Source organism: Miscanthus floridulus, chromosome 5 (assembly GCF_019320115.1).
Source record: "Miscanthus floridulus cultivar M001 chromosome 5, ASM1932011v1, whole genome shotgun sequence".
Classification (NCBI taxonomy): domain Eukaryota; kingdom Viridiplantae; phylum Streptophyta; class Magnoliopsida; order Poales; family Poaceae; genus Miscanthus; species Miscanthus floridulus.
Window position 1 is genome coordinate 45,194,820 of NC_089584.1, and position 12,549 is coordinate 45,207,368.

General features: G+C 45.2%; 2 pseudogenes; one reads left to right on the forward strand and one right to left on the reverse strand.

Annotated features, from left to right (window-relative positions):
• Nucleotides 1–5,208: 5,208 nt before the first annotated feature.
• Nucleotides 5,209–9,134, forward strand: LOC136449903 (pentatricopeptide repeat-containing protein At1g07590, mitochondrial-like; annotated as a pseudogene).
• A 179-nt stretch (nt 9,135–9,313) lies between these two features.
• LOC136449904 (uncharacterized) lies at nt 9,314–11,892 on the reverse strand (annotated as a pseudogene).
• Nucleotides 11,893–12,549: the final 657 nt, after the last annotated feature.

A 12,549-nucleotide genomic window follows, 5' to 3' on the forward strand; every position in this document is an offset into this window, starting at 1 on the left:
CATGCATGGTGGCGTGGCGGGAGGATGACGTGGCGACGACTGGGGCGCTGATCGATGATGTGGCAGGCTCTACCGCGCCATAGGCCACGGCACGGCACTGATGCGCCAAGGCCCACGACACGGTAGGACCTAGACACAGACAGAAGACCAGCCTCAATTGCAATTGAACGGGAGCTGTTGTCGGTGAGGATCGGCAACGACGCGACCATGGACCCTGGCTTCGCTTCGTAGTTGAACGGCACCTGTAGCTCCGACCCCAACACCTTCGCCTTCCTCGACCCCTCGCCGGTGGGCTTCGACAACGCCTTCTACCAAAACCTGTAGGTCAGCAAGGGCCTCCTGGGCTCTGACCAGATGCTCTACTCCGACATGAGGTCGTGCAGCACGGTTGACTACTACGCGTCCAACCAGGGTGCCTTCTTCGGCGATTTTGTGGCGGCAATGACCAAGCTCGGGAGGATCGGGGTCAAGACGCCGGCCACCGGCGGTGAGATATGTCGGGACTGCCGGTTCCTGAACTAGTTGCTAGTTAATCTCGCCGGCAGTGCTGCCGCGACGCATTGAAACGAATATGAAGCAAATAAATGGAGTCTATGCGCAAGTTGACAAGTTGCCACATAACATTTGTTAGACATAAGTTTTGGACGACAATATTTGTTTTACATAAGTTTGACATAACCAACTAAGTCCTAGGAGTGTAAGGATCCCTCAGACGCCTCTATCTCTTTGGATTTGTAGGCAACACATTAAGAGTGTAGCCAACATCGGTGTGGTCGCGTTACCGGTGTGTACGGCTCATACCCTTCAAGTATATGATATGCACGATTACTTATAATCTGTATGATCGTTAGTTCATGGAGCCTACGTATTTAAAGAAACTACCTTTGTTACTACCTGTGAGGCTCCTTAGGTACCAAGCAGGGCACCACCTAGCTGACACATGACGATCTCGTTCTACTGCCAATCGTCCCACTGGTGGTGCTGTATGCGGAAGCCCGGGGGGTCATTGTTGTCGTTGTCGTCATCGTCATCCTCGTTTGCAGGGTCCTTCCTAGTGCTATGATGTGGTGGTGTACGCACTACGGAAGCGACACCTATCACCGGCTGAGAAGAGTCGACTGGTGTAATCAAAGAGCCAGAAGACGTGCCACCCGACCGCGCCGGGTAATCGGGTTCCACCCAAGGAGTGTCCATGTAGCTCAGCTTCTAAGCTAGCTTCCTATAGCTCTTCTTCACCTTCTGCATAAATAGACATTAAAGTTAGTACATTTCCTAAACGCATATACACTAAAGAAACATTTTTGGAATGGACAAGTTTATGTTTACCTCCACAAAAGCCTCGAGAACGCCTGGCCCTTGCCCTCTAGACTCGTGAAGCCAAAACGCTGCTTTATTGGATAGCCTTGACAATTGTGTCGCCTAGTTACAGAAATATGGTTGGATAGTTTTAGTACACATACTTAATACCAAATGGATAACAAATTGTACCATTCGAGTATCTTTGAAGCGGGGCTCTCTATAGTTGTGTGTCGTCCCTAGTGGCAACATCATACACATCTTCGATCACATCTTCCTCGTCGTCCTCGTCAATCACCTCCTCAGTGTACGAGGGCTTGATATGTGTCCTCGTAGACCTATAAAGCCATCATAGGTACTCGTTGAAGGTGTGCTGGTCATGTGGGGGACCCGCATTGACCGGCTGTCGGTCCCTGTTCTGCCACAACTGGATGTATGCATTGTGTGTCACACGCCAATCCTTGGTGTTGTACCTCTTTCTGCGGTCATACCTGCAACAAAACGATTGTTAGTTGTACCATACACACCTCTGAATTATAGCTTTGTTATTAATCGATAACGCACCGTGCAATTCTTGGTTGGTGGAGTAAAACGGTGGTGGGTAGCCTGTCATTCTTCTAAACTGCCTGCAAACCCTGATGGGCAAGTGAATCTCGACCACGTGGAAGAAAATAAGAGGAACGTTACAGCGATACTCATCTGACTCATCCCTAGTGACAGGACTCAGATAGTACTAGAGCTCCGGAACATCCCAAGGACACCAATGCACCTGAACATTTCGTAATTGAGTTAGGTTGTGATATAGTATATATCGAATAAGACACATGTATGATAGTAAAGAGAGCGTGACCTGGTGCTGTGTCAGGACGTCGAGACAGTCCGTGTACTCCCTGTACTTACACCTCGTATTCCCTCTAACTAACTCTACTTGCATCTAGATATACAGAGTTGTAGGGAGTGTATCCTGCCCGTTCCAATGCTGCATTGAATACGATAATGAATTAGCCATTAATAATTTCATCATATATAACTGCCTCGAAGAATATAGTGAACCAAAGTACTTACCAATAAACCAGTAACAAGGGGCCTCCCAATAGGCCATCATTCCCAACACCAAACCTGGAGTAGGTAGGAGCAACCCCTAAGGTTCGCATACCCTGAGGTGCGACGATAAGCAACGCATAGCTGTCGATACGTCCATGCCAGGACTGCGCTGTCCTAGCTATACGCCGCTATGTTATCCCACGGCTGTCGTAGTATGTCAAGAAAGATCCAGCTGATGGTGTTGCCTGAGGTGTCTAGGAATAGGAAAGCACCAAGGAAGTGCCAGAGCCACACTCTAGCGAACCTGTTGATCTGAGCCTCATCAGCCTGTGGGTCCAAGTAATCAAAGCGCTCTGTGATCCACGACGACAAAACACCAGAACTTTTCTTGAAATTTACCAAAGAAAATGAAACCCGATGGCTGCAGGAAAGCAATGCAAGTATTAAATAGGCTTCAATTGCTCACTTATTTTTCTTGGAAACCTCGTTGTCCGGTGGAAGAAAGCCAGTGAACTGAGCCAATAGCTCCCTCCAGTGATCGTTGTCAACTATACCTGTCACTAGAAGTCCCCCCAACTGAAGGCCAAAGATAGCCTTCACGTCTTGCATGGTCAAGGTCATCTCGCCGTAAGATAGGTGGAATGTGTGGGTCTCAGGCCTCCACCTGTTATAAGAATATAACGACTGTTAGTTACCTCAAATTTATTATAAGATTGTTTATGTACAATGAAGGCACTCGCACCTATCTACAGCTGCAGTAAGTAATGTTGGGTCAAGGGGCAGAAGACCGTAGTTGACAACACAGACAAGCTCGAGGAAGCCGGCACACCGTATGTATGGGGCGTAACGCTCGTCCCACAGGTGAGCACTAGTGTACGTGTGGGGTCTCAAAGGAGGCAAGGGCACCTCTGTGTCTGTGTCAATCAAGAAGTGTGCTCGGTGTGGCTCGTCGTACTCCACCTCAAGAAGGGGTACAATGGGTGCTACGTGGGAGGGGCCATCCTATTACAAATTGATAAATAAAGGGTTAGAGTATTCAAATTAACAATATTCGAATTAACATTATGTAGCATTATAAATTTTGAACTACTTGTTATGCAATACGAACACAATATGAAAGCACGTGTATATATTCAAAGTAACATTTACAGACATATTAAACAACTTCACTATGAAAATAAGCAACTTCTATGTATAGACCTGCTGCCCTCGTCTTCTATGTCTGCGGCATCCGTGGCGCGGTGACCACGCGCGCACATAGCAGGGCGGCGGCATGGCTCCCTTTTGTGGCCACCGGCAAACTCGTGAAGGAGCCCGACGGTGCCATCTTAGTTCTTAAGATAAGTGAAAAGCATCTTACTGATCTTAGGGTTGGGGATTGTTACCGGATTTGGGTAATTTGCATTCCTAGGGTTCGGATTTGGGCAAAAATTGGAGCTTAGTGTTGAAGTTGATTCGACTCCCCTCCTTCTCAGTGCTTAAGTGAAACCATATATTCTGATTTGTCTTAAAGAACTTTGAATCAGACAAATTCGAGTCTATTTAGATCTTAACCAAACACTAATTAGTATTAGGGTTCAAGAATTAGGCTAAGCGGCTTCTCAGATACCAATTGTTAGAACTTATACTTAGACAAGATCTTAATTAACCTAATTACCAGAACGCCTAAATCGAAATTAGCACTTAATTAGGACTTTAATCAATCTTACTCGCTGTCGGCGTGCGTCGTCGTCGTGGTCTTACGGGTGTCATCGTCGTGGTGGCGTGCGGGCGCGACAGGCGGCATTCGTGGCGCGGCCGTCGCGGCGAACGCATGCGGGCACGGCGGGAGGGACGCGCCGGCGTGCGTGGCGCGGCGGGCGGCAGGTATGCGGGCGCGGCGAGGCGGGTAGGCAGACAGAGGGAGGGCGGTGGCTCACGGGCAATATTTACCTGGGACTGCCGCACCGTGGGCTATGGCGCGGTAAACCCTGCCACGTCACCGGTCAGCGCCCCGATCGTCGTCACGTCACCACTCTCGTCGCGCCACCATGCATGGCACAGCACAGGCGTTTCGCCACGCCATGGCAATAGGCATGGGCAAAAGTGTTAGTTTTAAAAAAAAATAAAACAGTGTTAGATTTAAAATTAGTTTACAAAAAATGTTAAAATTAAAAAAAAATCCCTAACTGTAATCTAGCCTAGCCATGTCTCCATTCGAGAGGAGGGAGAAGGCGAGGAGCAGGTGGAGAGGCAATCTCATCACCCTACAAGTAATTGGAGCACCAGAATCGCCATGAAACTGGGACCAGAGCTTGCGGGAGGAAGGGAGAGAGAGGAGAGGAGAAATGGATGGGATTGGGGAATCAAAGGACGAGCGACTGAAAGAAGTCGTGCCTTTCGATCCTATGGGCTGTGGATGGACGGGTGCGTGCGTTGTGACAAAATCTACATAAAGTCTTTAGCTACATTTTAACTAGAATGTATATAGAATTATATTTTTTTTACAGAAGTGAGAGAATGTCTTTTGAACGTGTGCCGTTCGGTAAGATGACACTTATTATTTAAATTTTATATAAAATTTTATGGTGTCACATCGAATATCACAAGAAGGAGTAGGGTATTGAATACTAATAAAAAAATAAATTACAGAATCTATCACTAATCTGCGAGACGAATTTATTAAACATAATTAATCCATCATTAGTACATATATACTGTAGCACCGTATTATCGAATCATAGATTAATTAGGCTTAAAACATTTTTTATCTCCTAAATTAGTTATAAATTATATAATTAATTATTTTTAGTCTATATATAATATTCATGTCATAGGGAGTAAATAAAAGGCCTAAATATTCCGCCTTCCGAAGCGTCCATTTCCGATCCGACGACACCGAGACCGAGAAGCCTTCACTGCTCATGCTGCTGCTCCGGCGCCGGCGACCGCCGCTCCCCGTCCCTGCCGCAGGATTCTTCACCTGCTCCGGAAGCAACGCCACCGCGCCTCCTCCTCCGCGTCCTCCTGGTGCGGAGGGGCCACGCAACGAGCCAGGGCAGGAGGGCTCGCTGGCGCGGCGGGTGGAGCGGGCTGCGTCGGTCGGCGCGGCCATGCGGGGCTGGATGGCCGACGGCCGCGCCGTGCACCGCGGCCACGTATTCCACGCGGTCAACCGCCTCCGACGACACCGCCTACACCGCACCGCCCTGCAGGTGCCCCTTTTGCCCCACTTCGCCTCTGCCCGGTCATCGCATTCCCTGCCCCATCTTAGTTAGATCCCCTCCGCCTCCTCACATGAGAGCTTTCCTTGGTGATCGACTCGAATTGAGCTGAGCAGTGACATGAAATTTCCAGGTTTCTTTGCGCTCCCTTCTGTTAGTGCTCTTGTGTTCTGCTGATTTCTGTACTTGTTCACAAATGCGGTGAAAAGCTTATTTGAATGGTACTAGTTCCCTTCCATCCCCGTGGAACTAGCTTCTCTTTATTTGTGCTTGGATAATGTACAAGTAGTGGTAACTAAATTAGACATAAGATCTCCCTACCTTCTAGTATTTGCTTAGGATGTAACAGTTTTTTCTTTTCCTTACCACAGGTCATCGAATGGATCGTGAGAGAGAGGCCCTACAAGCTGAGTGAGCTTGATTACTCATATCTGCTGGAGTTCACAGCTAAAGTCCATGGCATTTCTGAAGCCGAAAGCCTCTTCCTTCGTGTGCCCCAGGAACACCAGAAAGAGCTCCTCTACAATAACCTTGTCATGGCTGCGTTAGATCTGGGTCTCATTAAGCATTCATACGCTTACATGAGGAAGATGAGAGAATTGTCCCTGCCGATCTCGCCTTATGTTTACAACCACCTGATCATCCTTCATTCATCACCCGGCCATAGGAAAACTATATCCAAGATCCTTTATCAGATGAAAGCTGATCGTGTGATCCCTCACACGTCAACCTACAACATCCTGTTGAAAATACAAGCCAATGAGCACAACATTGATGGGGTAGCCAGGGTGTTCAATGATATGAAAAGAGCAAAGATTGAGCCCAATGAGATCACTTATGGCATTCTAGCTATTGCACATGCTGTTGCATGGCTATATACTGTTTGCCAGACATATGTAGAAGCCATTGAGAATTCCATGACAGGTACTAACTGGTCCACGCCGGAAATTCTTCTTATCTTGTATGGATACCTTGGGAAGGAAAAGGAGCTAAAGAGGACATGGGAGGTCATGCAAGACCTCCCTCATATTCGATCCAAAAGCTTCACACTAGCAATAGAAGCATTTGGAAAGGTTGGCTCCATTGACCAGGCAGAAAAGATATGGTCTCAGATAAAATCAACAAAGAATTTAACCCTTACAGAACAGTTCAATTCCATGTTATCAGTTTATTGCAGGCATGGTGTTGTGGATAAAGCATCATCTGTATTCAAGGAAATGAGAGCAAATGGATGCCAGCCTAATGCTATTACTTATCGCCACTTAGCATTGGGTTGCTTCAAATCGGGTCTTGTTAAAGAAGCTTTGAACACAATAGATATGGGAAAGAAGGAGGCCGTCACTAAAAAGGTGAGGAGTTCAACACCGTGGTTGGAGACCACACATATGTTGCTTGAGAACTTTGCAGAAATCGGAGACATGGAAAATGCAAAGAAACTATACAGTGAACTGAATGAATCAAAATATTCTCGGAATTCCTTTGTGTGTAACACCCTCCTGAAAGCTTATGTGAAGGCAAAACTTTATGAGCAGATTTGTTGAGGACAATGATTTTGAGAGGGGCAATGCCTGACGCTGAGACATATAGCCTTATCAGACTGATTGAACAGTTCAAAATCTAATGCTCTATGTGTGTTGTTGCTTTCAAGGAGTCCAAGGGCTACGAGGAAAACCACTGCTGGATTTTGCCATGCAAAAATCATTAGAGAACTTGTGGGTAACATGTTGGGTCTGTGAGAGTGGTAATTCTTGTGGGACAGAAAAGGATGGTTGCCGTAGGATGATGCTTGATGCATATGAGAGTATGCATTGTCAATTGGAATCTGTTGTCGCTGCTAGATGATTGAACTCCATGCTTAATTTGGTCACAACTTTAGTATGGTGATGCTGGCGGTATGGTATCTAATTTGGTCTTTTAAAGTAATCAGCAGCTAGTGTTGAGATCCTATGCCCACTGCCACTGTGCCACTGCCTAGCAGCATCATATTTCACAGCCATTGGCTGGTTCCATTCGAGCATATCCCAAGCTTGTCCATCTCATCTTTTTTTTGCAATGTACTCAACCAGATCGGATGGCCATGAACCATGGGTAAATAACAGAACTAGCTAGCTTTGTGCAAGCAGGCGGAGTTAGCTAGGTGGCACTGTGGTCCATGGACCACTCTGAAATTTGGTTAAATATTAAACTATAGTAGATGTGCTATCTAACATTATGAAATTGCATATGGACCACTCTATAATTTAGCTTTAGATCTAAGATGGACTACCCCTGACACTAAATCCTTGCTGCGCCAGTGATGGTGCGTGTGCATCTGCCCCATAGTCATAGAGAATAACAACTTTACGCTAGTTATTTGTATTTGTTTTGAGTTGAAACGCTCAACACACAAATGGAGCAGAAATTTATGCACAAATCCCTGTTGCAATGGATAGAATGATTGATGAACTGTTGGTTAGAAACTTCTGGCTGCTGGTCTGCTCGTGATGAATGCTGTGTTGCATGGGTTGCTTGCCTACCTTTCATGTCAATGGCCTGTTGGGCTGTTTGTTATTCTTCCATTTATGAGTATCAGTTGGAGGTTAGGCGCTGTCCTTCAATGCTTCCATGCCAAGCAGTTAGCTGCTAACTGATGCACACAACATAGTTGAATTACTAATGCTTCCTCCTTTTCTCATAGGCCTTTTCTGAATAAGGAAAATGTATCAATATCTTTAAAATGGCTCATCTGTGAACAAACCTGAATCAATAACACTAACAATTTGCATTCTTTTCCTAACTTAGTACTAACCTTTTCTTTTAAAAATCTAGGAATTATTCCCAGGGCGTCTCGCAAAACTTTGCCCAATGGAGGGTCTTCCATAATTAACTTTGGAAACAGGGGGGTTCTCACTACATAGTAATTCCAGTACCGCTCTATATAAGCGGATCTGATCTAGTCACTGGTCATCTTTAAAACCGAGAAGAAAATACCTGGCCAAAGGAAAACAATCCTAAAACCAAGCCATGGGTCTGCAGGTACACGGCTCATCACTCCCTAAATCACCATTATCTGTTACTCGCTTGTTAAAGATTAAATCTTTACTCATCTGATCATCTCCAAGATTTGTTCTTTCTTTCCATTTGGTTCTGGATCTCCAGTTCCGTTTAGATTGGTTCTGGATCTCCATGAGCTTCGTTAGATTGTCCAGAGAAACGATCTAGACTTTGAATCCGGTGCTGCATGGTCTTAATTTCCATCTAGATTTGTATGTGTAGCCATGATCTGGTGGATTCAGACTGTTGGCTCTTTGCAGCACTTGGAATCTTAGATGTTGTGCCCTTTATGTTCATGCTTAAGAGGGGATCCAATGCTTTTGCGCTGCCTTGACTCCTGAGCGGCAGTTACTATTGTGTTCATCATGCCTTTGGATGTAAGATGGGAAATTCCCTGTTTGTTTTAAGTATTTTGCGATCTCTCGGTTTTCTATATAATAATTATACAAAGAAATAGAGCGGCAAAGTGTGTGGTTCAAAGACTGGATTTCTTAAAACAATTTACATGAAAGATTACCTTGTAAAACAATTTAGCCTAGTATTCCAATTGTGGCCCCACGGAACATGACCTATGAGCTGTATCTCTGTTGCAGGAGGAATTTGAGGAGTATGCTGGCTAGGCGAAGACCCTGCCTGACAACAAGAGCAATGAGAACAAGCTGATCCTCTACGGACTCTACAAGCAAGCCACTGTTGGAGATGTGAATAATGGTTAGTATGTAATCACAAAGCTACTTTTGTTCTCTTTTTCCAGTTCCCTTTGTAAGTTTGTAGTGTGAATGAAGTTCTTGGTTTGCACAAACCCAATTTAAATGCCACTGCTTAATACTATTCCTAGCATGGATGGTGTTTAACTTTGTGTCGTAATACAAATTCCCTAAAAGTTTGACTATTTGCTTCCCCTATATTAATAAACAGCACCCCCCACCCACCCACCCACACACCACCCCAAGAAACAAGACTGCCCTGGAAGTATTCATATCCCCAGACTTTCCCGCTGGAGAAGAGATTGAGGCAGAGCACGCACACAACCAGCAGCACACCTGGGATCCACCAGCTGCCACTGCCGTTGGAAAACATGGCACACAGCAGCAGCAGCATGTAAAATCCCAGCTTGGGTGCCCCGGCGCCCCACTTGCCGCCGAAACCACCATCGTACCCGTACCCTCTGTCTGCCCGGTAGTAGTATATGCCGGCGAAGTAGGCCACCGCCAGCAGCAGGAGAGCGGTGAGCACGATGTTCTGGATCAGGAACATGACCACCACCAGCGCCACCTGGCTTCGGTTGCCGGCCATGGCCAAGGCGAGCAGTAGCAGCCCGGCACCAAGGACCAGGAGCAAGACATTGTCTGTCACGGTCTCGTGCACCTCTGTCACTTGCTCGTACCACCCCATCAGGGTCTCTTGTCGTCTCTTGTCAGATGACCCATCCCAGCACCACCATGATGAGCAGTGGCACCACCAGCGACGGCCCCCGGCTCGCCGCCACGACGGTGGTCCACCTGGGCTTCCCCAGTAACTCATGGTCACCTCTACAGGTCTACTGAGAATCTGAGATACATACCTGAAGATATTTTTTCTTCTTTTCTTTTTGGCTGTTGCCTACCCCAACTTGTTTGGGACTTAAAGGTTTTGTTGTTGTTGTTGTCTTTTTGGCTGTTCTATAAGTAACAACAGACTACTTGTTGCAAATGACAATGCAAGCCTAACAAGTTCCTGGTATATATATGGATTCATGCTCATCTTGTTCCAACTAATTTTTACCACCTGCTTTTGCAATGTGTAATGCTGATGTATATCTGTCTGGAGTGTGGTTAGGGCAGGAGCTAACTTTGATCTGGTAGATGAGCTGATCCCAGAGAAAGATGACACTGAAGACAAGGGCTCGCGGTAAAGGTCAGTCATTCTCAGGCTTAAGTCACAGTCACAAACTAATTAAACTAGGGTTTAATGAAGAAAATATTCTTTTTATCGACTCCATTAAGACTTAAAAGCTGGTTGAGTAAGCTGAAAATCATGGCTGATATCATGAGCTGGACCGTGGATCACTCCAACCACAAGAACTCTCAACCCATAGTGGGAGTAGTTATGTTAGCGGTCACAAGCAAAAGTTACAATTTGTTCAGATTGACCACAAAGTGCAGTGTATTATAGCACATCGGTTTCTACAAGTCATAAAAAAAAAGATGCTTCTGTATGAATCTAGAATCTATGCATGATCTTTGAAGTTTGGATTGGAACCTGAGTGGTAGAAACTTTTTGCGACAAAATATCTATGCTGATGAGGGCAGCATTGACAATGGAAGCATTTTTGAAAAGCATGCTGCCTTTCGGTAATAAAATTGAGTAACTGTATAACTAACAGTGCATGAAACTTAGACAAGCCATTAGCCTCAAATATTGTATATTTCTTTTCTCTTTGCTATATATCACTCAGAATGTTTTGTGAGAAGATCATGCACAGCAAAAATTGGTTATGGAGAATGAACAGCCTATCGCAGGCCATACACAAGCAGAGCCCCTACTCCGATGCTGCCGATTACCAAACTTATGATCACCGCAACAGGAGGCAGCGCACCGTCGATGGCCTTCCCAGTGGTAGCATCTTACCTTGCAAAACGCTTCTTTGGCGAATTGCATTGTGGGCAGACCATAGTCATCAGGCTGCAACCATACAGAAAATGGTTAAAATTCATCAGACGAAAACAAAAATACAGTACTAAATTAGATATAAACAGATAAAGTAAACATTAATTTTGTAATTGATTTAGAGAGACCTATGCATTGCTTACTGTTCTTCAAAAGGCTTGGGTAGGAAGTATATGTATCCACAATCAAGGCAGATGTGTGTTGCCCTCTCCTGGAAATGGGGTATTTGCAGTTTATAAAAGACATGCAGAGGCTTCAATTTGGGGAGAGAGGGGGTGGGGGAGATGTAAGGCATGGTTATGCTGATCTTGCCTTTTGTGAACCAGGGTGGTGCCGGCCTCTTAGGTAGGCGCTTCATGTCAACTTTGGCACCCCTGAGATCACGCAGATGAGATTTGGGGGAAACATATACATAGATGCTACATGAAGAGTTTAAAGACGCTCGAAGGAAGAAGACGACCGATCTGGTCATTGATATACTCTTTTTTTTTTCAAAGGGTCGTTTTGTGCCTTTTTCTCCGTTGTTTGTACTGGCCTTTGTTCTCCTTGAGATATGTAGTCAAGCCTCTTTTGAGTGTCTTGAGCGAGCGAGAGAGAGAGAGAGCTCACTCAAGGGCAATACTCATTTTTTTCACTATATCAAATCATAAATACTAGAAAATTATATTGTGGCTTGTTGATGTGTTTACGTGTCTTGACGTGCCGTCCAACGTGCTGAGATCTTAGTCACGACTTGACCCTCATGTTCGTGCCGTAGTAACACGACTAAAAAAATTTCATGTTGTGATGTGCTTTGGACAATGCCACGATCCAAAATGACATGGCCCAAGTTGCAGATAATTTATAGCTAACTAGATAATTTTATCTATAAACTAGTATTACTTAGCTAACTATTAGCTGCAAATAGATCCAATCAGTACATAAAACACTTGGATTTTGCTTTATATAGTATATATACATACTCATCACCACCGTAAAAGCACAAATCTTAACATAAATTGAGATATGCAAAATCATGTCCTCTGAATCGATCACTCAGGTGAGATTCAGCTTTTCAATGTAGGGAATACTAATCGACGCAAAACTAAAATCATTTTTTTATATAAAAAAAAAGGACCAGCATGCTATGGACAAATAAATTTAAGAACAAAGTCTACTACCGGTCCTAAACTTGTATCGCTACGTCATTTCAGTCTCTAAACCCTCGAAACGATACTTAAACAGTGTTCGGGTCTCGTTAAGCCCAAGTGACGGTGTCATGGCAGTTATCTGCTAGCTTGCCACGCACAAAAAGGGATTGTTTCCCGCCTCTGCGACAGCTGCC